At 35.5% G+C, this 12,634-nt stretch overlaps 1 long non-coding RNA gene across 1 annotated transcript; it reads right to left on the bottom strand.

Annotated features, from left to right (window-relative positions):
• Positions 1-3,837: 3,837 nt before the first annotated feature.
• Positions 3,838-12,278, bottom strand: LOC120530009. The gene is made up of 3 exons (XR_005633870.1): positions 12,244-12,278; positions 11,801-11,991; positions 3,838-4,680 (listed from the first exon to the last, which is right to left on the bottom strand). It is a non-coding gene; the product is annotated as an uncharacterized LOC120530009 (long non-coding RNA).
• Between the last annotated feature and the right edge of the window lie 356 nt (positions 12,279-12,634).

Here is a 12,634-nt window from a genome sequence, read left to right as displayed (position 1 = left end):
TTACACATGGCAAGGCTGGTCACTAACTAAAGAATAATGTTTAGTCAAAGTTATTTGAAATGGCAAGAATATACCAATACAATTCTACTTATGGGCGTTTTAGGAACCTCCCATAGATTATGCATTGTCATCTAGTAAAATATTTGTGAACTTATATAACTAGGAAATGGCTCTTACAAGGGGTAATAGAACACTACCCAAGGCTTAATTAATTTGATTGGGTTGTGTAACTTTACTTTAACATGGCATGCCTGTCTTTGTAAGGCATTTAGACACTTAAGGTTTTATTAAGGTCACCGACTCTGTGCTCATGGACGAGAGTCAATTGCACAAGTCTTAATTGGAAGTCACAAGACGTTTAAAAGTGTAAAGAAGACCTGAATGAAGCTAAGATTCAGAGAACTGGAAAGAGCTTTCTTTATCTGACAGCTTAAATAATAGGTATTGTTGTTTTCAGCGGGCAGCACGGTGGCGCAGTGGTAGCGCTGCTGCCTCACAGTTAGGAGACCCGGGTTCGCTTCCTGGGTCCTCCCTGCGTGGAGTTTGCATGTTCTCCCCATGTCTGCGTGGGTTTCCTCCCACAGTCCAAAGACATGCAGGTTAGGTGGATTGGTGATTCTAAATTGGCCCTAGCGTGTGCTTGGTGTGTGGATGTGTTTGTGTGTGTCCTGCGGTGGGTTGGCACCCTGCCTGAGGTTTGTTTCCTGCCTTGTGCCCTGTGTTGGCTGGGATTGGCTCCAGCAGACCCCCGTGACCCTGTCTTCGGATTCAGCTGGTTAGAAAATGGTTGGTTGGTTGTTTTCAGCTATTTGTATTAACAATATTTGTAATGTTTTAGTATTTTAAACTGTAGAAATATTTTTATGCTGTGAAATATTTACTGATACTTTTTTTTTAGTTTTTGATACTTTGTTATTAACTTTTTTACATCTTACCCATGCCATCTTACTATCTTTACCAATGATATCACACTAGCACAGAGATACCATTGCTATTACATTTTTTGATCCATTTTTCAATTTTCAGTTGAATAACTAAAAACAGTAGTCAATAATCACAGAGAAAATAGTATTGACTGTAGTCAAGCACAAACAACTTGTGACAAATAATTTGTGAAATATTTTTCTGGTGATGAAAAAAATCAGCAAATATAAAAATATTTTTTGTCAAAAAAATGTGTATTCATATTTCATTGTTGTCAAAAACCCTGCTGTCCTACAGCTTTAGATGCGTTCAAATTCTGGTCAGTATTACTGACTATTTGGAGTTTGCATCTCTACTCCTTGACTCTATAGATGGATTTTGTAATGGATTTTTTTTTTTTATGACTTTACAGATTTTTTATTATTTTACTCCAATTTGCTTTCTGTATCCCAAAAATTTGCATTTAAACTTAATTACCAAGTCTAAATTAGAGTGATATAAGTGAGAATGCCATCAGAAAGACTGGCTCACTGTGAGGAATATTTCAGAAAGATGTCAGAATAAGATTTAGCATCTCATAATTCTTAAAGCCCTTAAAGCAACTAGTGGCACCCAATCATGAGCAACTTTGCAAACTGTAAGTGATCCATTCCCATTAAACACAATGGTAATTCTATGCAACCTAACCCTGCACCACACAACACTGGCAACCAGCAACCCATTTTGGGTCATGATCTATAGTTTAAGAAACTGTGGCTTATTGGACTACACATAGCCCTTGTGTCATTGCTGTTAACAAGCTTTGTTTCTATTTTTATCCTGACATCACAACACATGGTAATTCTTTTCAAGGATGGCTCTTGTATTTTTTTTTTTTATATCTTTTTATATTTATATTTTTATTTTTTTATATTTTATTACTTTTTTTATATTATAGTATCTTTGTACTGCTGAGATAGCTTTCAAAAAATGGACGAATACATGAATCTCTACTCTGTACATCTAAAACTTGCATCTGACAGTATGAGTGAAAAGATAAATGTAAATCTACTTATACATCTGTATTATCATCATCATCACTGGTTAAAAAGCCATTTTCTGGCAGTACCCATTTTAGTCAATTCCCCCCTGTAATATGAATCCTTAATATACACATTAAAGCATAACTTTAAATTTATTTTGCATTAAAACTTTCTTAAAAATTAGAACAAAGGTCAGTTTAATGTTTTTTTTTTCTCCTTAACTACTTTTCCATTCATTAAATATGCTGGTGAAAAACAATATTGTTAAACTGCTGATATACAAAAACAGAATTCTGAATTTTACATTTTAGCAAACAATGCACAAATTCATGCATGCGTAGGGCAAATAGCCCATAAGCTCACAAAAACACTGACATCAGGGTAGGCTTTTCATTTTGGGATATGTAACCAAAGTGATGATCTCAGAGTCTGAAAATATACTTAGTGAAAACCAGTAATTGTCCAGTTTAGGGCAGAGGGGCAGAGCATAAATATGTGGATGGTGACTCAGCTCTTTGTTCTATGGCTTAAAAAATATCTGAACACATGGAATATATAAAAACAGCATACTGTACAACAGTTACATGAAGTGATGCAATGTAATTCATAATCTGAACCTGCCAATTACAGTCAATTTGGAAAAAATCTTTTTTTTGTTTTGTTATTTTTCCTTTAAATGTTTGTTTTCTCATTTTAAGCAAAGGGGATTGACATCTAAGGCGGAAAAATATACATGTTCATAATTTCACTTATTGTGTTTATTTTACCTTGGGTTGCTATGCATTATGTTCTTGATTTCTTTGTAAATCACCTTTTGATGTGGGGAAGCACTGAAAAAAAATCCTTGCACTTTAAAATGTTGTAGAAATCTGAAACAAATCACTGAGTCAAGTAGCTGAAGTTAAGACCCTGACATCTTTTAATAAACATCTGAATGACATACTGGTACTGGTTTTAACTATTACATTATCTACCCAAACTAGCTGTATATTGGTCTGTATATTCTCCTCTTATTTGCTGTTTTTGGACTGTGTGTGAAATGCATTATATGAAATAAAGAATTCTAAATAATCGATTTAATTTCATTAATAAATAAATTAATATTAATTTAATTTAATTGTGAAAACTTATGTGGTAATAAATAAAATGTAAAAGTAGAACTTAATTGCATGACTGCTATTGTAAGTTGTGAAAAATGGCTTTTTCTTTGTGAATAACAAAGCCATCACTGCTTGATCTGATTCTATAATGTAAATGAATAACACAGATGACATTATCTGTAAACCAATGACTGATTCTCTGAACATAATTTACTAAGCAATTATTAGTGTCTTGCCTTCTAGTTGTGAACAATAGAGATCAGGAGTTAAAACAGTTAATGAGTGCTGGCAGAAAGTGTGTCCTAGATCCCAGAGTAATTTTGAGCTGTATTCTCATGTCGTAATAATAGGGCAAGCTTACTCTTGATATGAATCTACAAATTGTCTTCACAAGACACCATTTTTGAACTGGGCATTAAAAATCATGTTTTTAATATGGGGGGCTTATCTCTGAGTGAGAAGAGAATTTACTAACACTGTGAAGAGTAAAATGAATGAAGAAAATCAAAGAGAAAACAAGTGAGCTGCTATCTCGTGTAGACAATGTAACATTTTCAACTCATTTAATCCAAATCAGGATTGCATTGGGCCAGTGTATATCCCATAAGCAAGGAGTTAAGGTGTCAGTCCATCACAATGCCAACTTACCTTTACACTCACATACACTTACAGATAGGAATCCAAACAGTTGTCTTATTCCAGCATCATCTGGACAAAATATTTTAATAAACAGACACGTTCCCAAAGGGAACTACAGTGTTACAGCAACTGACACACCAAAATTACACAGAATACATACATGCTGAAATGGTGGTCAGACAGACTACTAAATAAAATATGTGCATAAGCTATTTAAAATCACATTGTAAAATGGCACTAGGAACACAGTGGTAAAGTCACCCTTCTATTCTGCAAACTGACTCGTTTGTATCACCCAGAGGATACAAGATATTGTTCATTATAGCCAGCAGCTTCACCAAGATCCTTCTGTCTATTAGTACCTGACATCAAAAACGTTTACAAATGTTACACTCTTGTACAGCTGCTAAACATTTTGAGCATAGCAATGTCCTTCGGGTCACCATTGAATTTTACACTGAATTTAACGATAGTTTGTTCACAACCCATAAAAACCATCTAAATATCATTTTTTCAGCTGAGAGATGTTTAGACTTTTAATAAAGTGCCCTAACTTTACAGATAACTAAAAAAGTTTACAAATGTCACATTTGTCTACCGCTGCTACAGATCTGGAACACTTCCATGTCCTTCTGGTCAATTGCGACCCACCATAATTCTATATTTCTTAAGCATTCTGTAAATGCTAAATTTCCCCCAAAAGACAAATAAGGTACTATCTATATATTGCAAAATAAAGACAAAAACACAGTCAAAGGATTGGGGGGATTCCCCATATACTGTAGCACAAGTAAAGGAAATGGTGTCATTACAGACAGAGTTCAAATCAGAACTGACAAAAGAGAAAATAATAGTGGTATATATGGTAGACTTTGCAGGAAGAGATGTTATAAAGTGGTGGGATCTTGTGGATGGGAACCGGAAGTGACATCATGAAGAATTGGGATCTTGAGAATTGGAAGTGATGTTACTGGGTGGATTCTTCAGTTGTTCTGCTGGAAGAGAGGAAAAAAGAGTTAGAGGGCAGCACCAATCCCTGGTTTGGTAGGTAACTGCATCTATATGAGCCCATAGATTGTCTCCTAAACACACATGTGACACTATCTATCTATCTATCTATCTATCTATCTATCTATCTATCTATCTATCTATCTATCTATCTATCTATCTATCTATCTATCTACTTTAGTGGATTTTAATCTCCATTTAGGGGAATACTCTTTGTTCATATCACACAAAAGCATCCGGGATATCATCTGTTTTAACACTTGGGATTATCACTACCACAGATTAAGATCAGTAAATATAAAATAGTTTTGGGGTGAATGAATCTGACATTCACCCTACAAAGTGTTGTCACAATTAAAATCCAGATGGCATAGGACTGAGTCAACACTTAAGGATGTTGTGAGGGTTAAAGCAGCATGAAAAGAGTGCTGAATATGTTGGAAACAAAGATAGCTGGCACAAACTATTAGAGTGTTTGAAAATAAACACAGTTATAGGCAAAGTGACCTATACCCAAATTTGAGTATAACTCCTAGACCTCGGAACAGGTTGTCTAAACTTGCTGTTCTCTCCATTTATCATGAAATCAGGAAGTCACTTGATATGAAGGCTTCACTAACAAAATTTGCTGAAAGGCCCAATAATGGGCCTATTTATTGAACAACAAAATGCTGCTCACTGCATCATTTTTACAGGTCACAAGAAACATCTCTAAACTGAAACAAACTGGGGACTAGAAAGAGCAAGCTTAAACTCTTTCCCAACCTGAATGCTGTCAGTATCATTGCATCAGCAATCATAGTTATACTCTTCATTATTGCTAGACAGGTAAGCACTAATGTCTATGTAATATTACTATTTATTCATTTCCCAAGAAAGTCTCCAGCCTCTTCATGGAGCACTACCTGGATTCAAAGAATTTTCTCTCCTTCCTTGCTGACAGATTACTGCCAGTCAAACATCAACTCACACCCAGCTTTCTGCTCACTTCTGCACTCAGTTATTTTGCCCTTTTCAGCATGTAAACTGCCCACCTTCCAGTCTTCTGCACTTTGCAGTAATGTTTTCTCATAAACTCAGGAATAAACACTGAGTAATTTATAACACTATAGCGACTATAGCATGGTTTTAAATTTTTGATATTCAGGCTTTAGGGGGCATCCAGAGCGTTTATTACCCTGTATTTCACACACTGTTTTCGGTATTTTAGGCACCCCCAAAATTTCACAAATCACTCAATCAGGGAGCTTGTGCTACATTCACGGAAGCTGAGCTCCCCTTGGCACCCACCCCTCAATTAGTGTGTCATGCCATGCCCCCAGTGAATCTGTATGAGATAAGTTGGGATAATAATAAATGGATTGATGTAATATCTAATTGTGAATATTTATGTGCAGTGTACCTTTCTTCTGATTACACACTCACTAAACAACATCAAAATATTTTCAGTGCAGAAGTCTACTCTCTTTAAATCAGAAGTTGCTTTGCCTTCTTTTCAAGAGATTACCTAAAATCTGCAAAATGAAAAATTTTATGCAAAGTAATATGTTTACTGGCAGTTGCTGGCCAAAACAGAATTTCCATTTCAGCTTAAATGTGTATTAGATAACAGAAGGAAACGTTTGTTTAATTAAGTCTGATCGATTTTTTTTTTTAGTTTATCAACAAATGTCTTATCACTTTTTTTTGTGGTTAATATACTGTGCGTGACTCTTACATGTTATAAACCTTATTTGAGTACTTTTGCATAAAAGAAGAAGCACTATTGATAAACAAAAAGACATTCAATAATAAACAGTTTTAAAATAAACCTGTTTAACTCAACATCATTTCCTAAATTATGGCAGGCAAATACTGGAGCAGTCAATAATCTGCCATCTCCTAATGGCTTACTATTAGCTTTGTCAATGGAAATAAAGAATAAGGGATAACAACTGAATCATCCACTGGCTTTTCCATATTTTATTATACCAAGATACAGAACAACTTCTTGCAGTCTATTCATATATGATGTCTCTGGCTGATCATTATACCATAATTTTCTTTTTAAAATTAATTAATATATATTAATATATATGAGTAGTAAAAGCATATTGTAGTAAAAAAGAGCAGAGCAGTAGAATCTAACCTATTTAATAAATATTAATAGGGCAAGAAACATGCCAAAAAATTAAAACTAAAGGTTATGAGACTAGTGACACTTTCTGAGACTGGGTAACAGAAATTTGGGTGACTGCTTATAGTGAGAAGCAAGAAAGCCAGCTCTGTTAGTAGGAGCTTTGTACCAAAAGAAAACAGAATTGTAAAAGAGGCTGGAGGCTAATGTGAAGTAGTCAAGCTAGGAGGAGCTCATTTACATCTTATAAAAATAATACTTGTAGATTATTTTGTGGTGTGTATTATTATACATTTATATTGAATTTATGTTTTATTCAAAAAGACATACTTTAAGCCAGTGGCATTTTTGATATGAAAATTTCGCTGGGGCTAGATGGACCTGGAAGAGAGATGCCATTAGAAGGGACAGAGCCATCCTGAGAAGCCATGTGGAGAGTGAATGTGTGTGTACGTGACACACTCACACACAAGTACACACAAACACAGAGTGAGAGAGATAGAGAGATATGATCAAGCTCTTAACTAATAAGATCCTACTGCTGAAATCCATTGGCCTGGAATCTCATGTAGGATCCTACAGGCTTTGATCAGACTACAAAGTTGGGGAAAGTGAGTGCAGATGATGTTGTCTCCGACCACAATTAAGTGGTGTGAGGTGGAGCACATGGTGTGAATATGTAGGCAGTGGATGTGGCAGATAAAAGATCAAGGACCCACATGGAAGCAGCTGTGGAAGACTGGAGAGGCAGCAGTGGAGCTGCAGGGTGGCCAAGGAAGGACACAGCCTACAGTAAACCTCACTTGAGCGAGTGAATGAGAGACACTGCATTTCAGAAGAAAAATGCCATAAATGTCAAAAAAACACACAGAATGATCTATTGAAATAGTGTCATATAGTACAACTACCAATAATCCCTCAGTTGCAACATCAAATACTCAAAACCGAAAATAGAAATGCAAATGAATATAGATAAAATTTTGTTTTTTGTTTGATGGGCAAAATGCTGGATGTAGTGTAGATAAGTAATCAGTATGATTCATGATAATGATGACTACTTAAAACCAGCAAGATGCACAAATTCTATTACGATTTAAATTGTGTCATAAAAATCAACTATTGGGTAGGTTAAAAAGGTTTCAGACACAAGGTGGGACTGAAAAGTTCAGGGTGCACATGTGGAAACATGAACAAAGGATGGACGGGAACATTATAGGGTAAAAAAGGCACATCCAAGAAACCCAAAATCAGGCTTGTGGCACCAGACACAAAGAAAACATCAAATACTTCAAAAAGGAATATGTTTCTACATAGCACTGAAATGTTAATATGATGCCTAAGTTGAGGTTGCTACAAACATTTTAATAATAAATTAAATTATAGTAGCATGTTTACTACTTGTTTAATTTTTGTTGGGACAGGTATCCTTAATGTAGAGGCACTATTACTTAAACAAAACCTTATAGTTTTTAAATTTGGCTCTCCAAAAATTAGTATATGGCATAAAATCAGTCTAGAAAATATTACCAGTGAAGTTTATGAAACACTAGCAACTAAATTCTATGTTGATATTATTCTATGGTGAATACCATCTCAAGTTGCTTTAGGAGTACTGATGTACAATATAGTTTTTTAACCAACTGAGCAGTGGCATAGTAATATATTTCCTTAGACATCTAAGGCAGAATGCATGACAAAAAAGAGAAACCACTAAGTTTGTGTATGAAGTGGTGTGGCAAATGTATATATGTTAGCTCCTCTCCTCTTGCTGCCCTCTAATTCTGTTGTGCTTCTGATTTCAGGGTCATAGGGTATGTACAGATTAATAAATTCTGTACCTTCTTCTTAGCTACTGTATAAACCCACAATACAGCACAAGAGTACACCAAATATACTCTTTATATATAGTGGGAATAAAACACCATGAATGTGAATTTTTTCATTTAGTGGAAAGCCTCACAACAGTTCAAGGATGATAATTTTTGCATATACATGTGTTAAGAAAAGCAAAGCAAAAGGAAGCAATGATACTGCCATCAAGTTGTTGTTACTCTACTGGGAGTCTAGAGAACTAGAACTAGCTTGTAGTGCATCATCCTGGAGTGGTGTATAGAGGATACTTTATGTCAGTTGGAAAAACTTTAACCTGACTATGGAAGGTGAAGTGGAATTGTAGAGTGTTTGCATAGTCAGATTTTTTTTGAGTTCCCGGGATCTAACCTTGAGCTGGGTGTGGGATAGGAGTGTTTTCTGAATTATAATGATGGTTTGCAATGTTTTATTTATTTTGTTTTTGCATATACTTTCAATGTGTTTTGGCTAACTGTAACATGCTGTTAGGTAAGTTGTGTTTTTTTTTTTTCAATCTAATTGGGCAAAAACAAAGTAACTGTAGTCATTAAAAACTTACAATTCCAGAGAGCCATGTCTCTTCCTCCCAAAGAAATCCTCCTCTTCATTTTAAACTGAGGAAACATAATCTGCAACTAAGATACAGAGGCAACTGAGAGTGTTTACCAGTGTGTTAAAAATTGCTAACAGGATTGTGTAAAGATTTAATCCACCCAGGTTGTATGATTTGTCACACACATGGACTTGGGAGATAACTCCAGCGCTCGTCCAGTGGCAATTCTACTCCAAGACACAGTGTGGCACTGTATCTAACTGCCTCTCCTCTTCCTTCCCCTGTAGAGAGGAAGATTGACAGCCAAAGACCGTGATGTCACTTCCGGTTTCTGACCACCATCTTTTTCGCCTGCCCAGCCTCATAACTGGCTGGAATCAGTCAAATGAAAGACTCATGTATGGAAAGATGCTCCTAAAACTTGTGTGCTAATTTATTTTTTGTTGCCATTTACATCAATTATATGGGGTCACCTGTGGTTCTCTTTATGATCTCTTATAGTGTTCTTTCTTGTTTGGTACTTGTTGTTATTGGTTTTGATGCCAGTAAAAATAATTTGTGAGCATAAAGCTAGTCTCTGACTGTCTGAGCATAACTAGTGGGCCAGGAGGTTAGACTGTTCATTCCTTGTCTAACATGGGTCTCCTAAGGGCACAAGGGGATGACTTTATGTAGTGTTATACTTGTAATAAACTGGCCTGAAAGTAAACATGGGCGCAGTCATCAAGCAGTCAACTATACAGCTCCATGGAACTCTCAAGGATGAAACAAATGGACAGTTAGGCAAGTAAAAGGATATTGGTAAAAGTTACATAGTTGTTTTTGACATTTCTTCATATTTCTCATATAGAAAAATAAAAGTAAGAGGTTAGCTGGTACCTTTCTTGTTAGGTACAAGTCATAGGTTATCTAATAACCCAATAAAATAGGTGTTTCTTGCAACCTGCTCAAAAACTTCTTAAGGCAGCAGCAATAGGAAGCTGTAGTCATATGATGGTTGCCTCGTGTTATGGCAGCAATTCTTGGCCTAATCGATTGACACCAGTGTTGAAAGAAGTGCTAAAGAAAGTGGTGTTCCAAGCAATGCTGGGAACAGGATCTCTGGATTTAACTGAAAACTGACAGGTCAAGAATATGTCAATTGCAGGAGCTTTGTTAGATCACAGAAAATGAGTCCAAAGCCTCCAATTATATAGCCGACACCAACTATTTAATCTTATCCACTTTCTTAAGATCTAAGCCCACTCTATCTAGTATTGACAGTCTCTCCCAAACCAGGAATTTTAATTTCCTAGCAGTTACTTTCAATCCACCCTGTTGCAAGGCTCGTTGTCAGTCCATTACCTTTTCTGCAATTCTTCATCTAACCATGTCATAATCACAACATCATAAATCAGTTCAGTTATTTTTAAGTTATTGGCATACAAACATATATATATATATATATATATATATATATATATATATATATATATATATATATATATATATATATATATATTTATTTTATTTACCATTTTTCCAGTGGCTTCACTAGTGGTGCCATTTTGTATGCCGATACAGAGTGTTGATAAGGCTCTTTGGCTTATGCATTATATTTGTTTCATGTACATCTCAGTTAACCCAGTAATAAAGGGCCAAGACATGCTTTCCTTATTGTCTGTAGTTTGTCTGAAGCAGAAGCAGTTTTCTTTAGCTTATTAGGTTTGTTTCTACCTTTTGATTTCTCATTCATTAAAATTTATGATATTTGCTTGTTCCCTTTGCTGTTGGTTGCTTTGTTATTTGAAGTGTGCTAATCTGATCAGTCTGACATGACTCTTTAAAATTGTTCTGAAATGTGACTTTTTGCCACTCTGTTTCTCTCTCTCTCTCTCTCTCTCTCTTTCTCTCTCTCTCTCATTTATTCAGTTTTGCTTTTCATGATTATTTTCTTTGGATAGTCTTATAAAGATGACCACAACAAGAATATGTTTTAGAAAAATGGACCTCGGGCAAGTATTACAAGAGACTTGGTAAAGCTTGGAAAGGAGATGGCACTGGAAACTGAATCAAGAGCTACTGATTTTCAATTCAGAACATAAATCACTATGCCTCTATGGCCTAAACAGAGAAAAGCTAAAAGTTACTTTTATAATTGCCGAAAATACAGTGATTGTTAAGAGATATCCCTTTCCCCTGTCTCAAACTGGCATACTGGTATTCAGAACCAATAACAGGTCTTGATATTAAAAATAATCATACTACATTTGGTTGTAAAATGTAATCTTTCAAAAAACAACATAAAATAATAAAAAGTCAAATATATTATATTTGGACTATGAAGACTTTTAACAGATACTACAGTATAAGAGTCCATCCATCCATTATCCAACCTGCTATTTCCTAACTACAGGGTCACAGGGGTGTGCTGGAGCCAATCCCATCCAACACAGGGCACAAGGCAGGAAACAAACCCCTGGGCAGGGTGCCAGCCCAGTATAAGAGTCACAAACATATTAGTAAAGTCTTTAAACAATCATACTGTTAAATAAAAAACTGATGATCTCTATACTCTCTTTTAATTAAATAAATGAATCTTCATTACCTGTGGTGGCCTGACTCCCTGGTCGGGGTTTGTTTCTTGCCTTGTGCCCTGTGTTGGCTGGGATTGGCTCCAGAAGACCTCCATGACCCTGTAGTTGGGATGTAGCGGGTTAGATAATGGATGGATGGGTGGAATCTTCATTACCAGATGCATTTTACTTTGAAGCAGTCAATCACACAGCCTACCACCAACTAAAAAATTACAAATACAAAATAAAGTAATAAGCTAAAAGCGGCAAACGGACAATAATTAATATGCAGTATGTTATATAATAAAATAAACATTGTGCAGACAGTTCATTGAACTGAAAGCGCACACATCAGAGTTGACATCTTTACTGTAGATGGATAAGATTTAGTTCTAAAATAAAATTAAAACAATAATGTTTAAATTCAAGAGATAAAAACTTGACAATCTTCATGTTTTTGCCTAAGAACCTTTACCAGGGAGCTCCCATATTAGGAGAGGCCCTAGGGACCCATTATTTAATTATGAAAAGAATAACAAGTTTCTCAATGCTATTATTACACCACTGCATTTGGCGTGAGCATTGGCTAACATTCATTCTCTGACATTATAACCTGCTAGTTAGTACATGTCTTCCCTGCTCATCAGAGAGAAAAAAATAGTTATCGGACTAAATTTGGAACTTTTGTGTTTTCCTGTTTTAGCTGATCACTATGGAGAAATCTTCTCTTAGATCTTGATTATTCTTAAGGCAAAACGGCAATGTCAGGCTAAATGATTAGTGCACCTCCCTTGTTAAATGCTGTCATTAAACAATCATTCACCCGAATGCGTCGACTGTTGTTCTTAAGTTTAAAGATTTATGGC

Source organism: Polypterus senegalus, chromosome 5 (genome assembly GCF_016835505.1).
Source record: "Polypterus senegalus isolate Bchr_013 chromosome 5, ASM1683550v1, whole genome shotgun sequence".
Classification (NCBI taxonomy): Eukaryota; Metazoa; Chordata; class Cladistia; order Polypteriformes; family Polypteridae; genus Polypterus; species Polypterus senegalus.
Note: the sequence above shows the minus strand (reverse complement) of the source record. Positions and strands in the feature narration are given on the sequence as shown.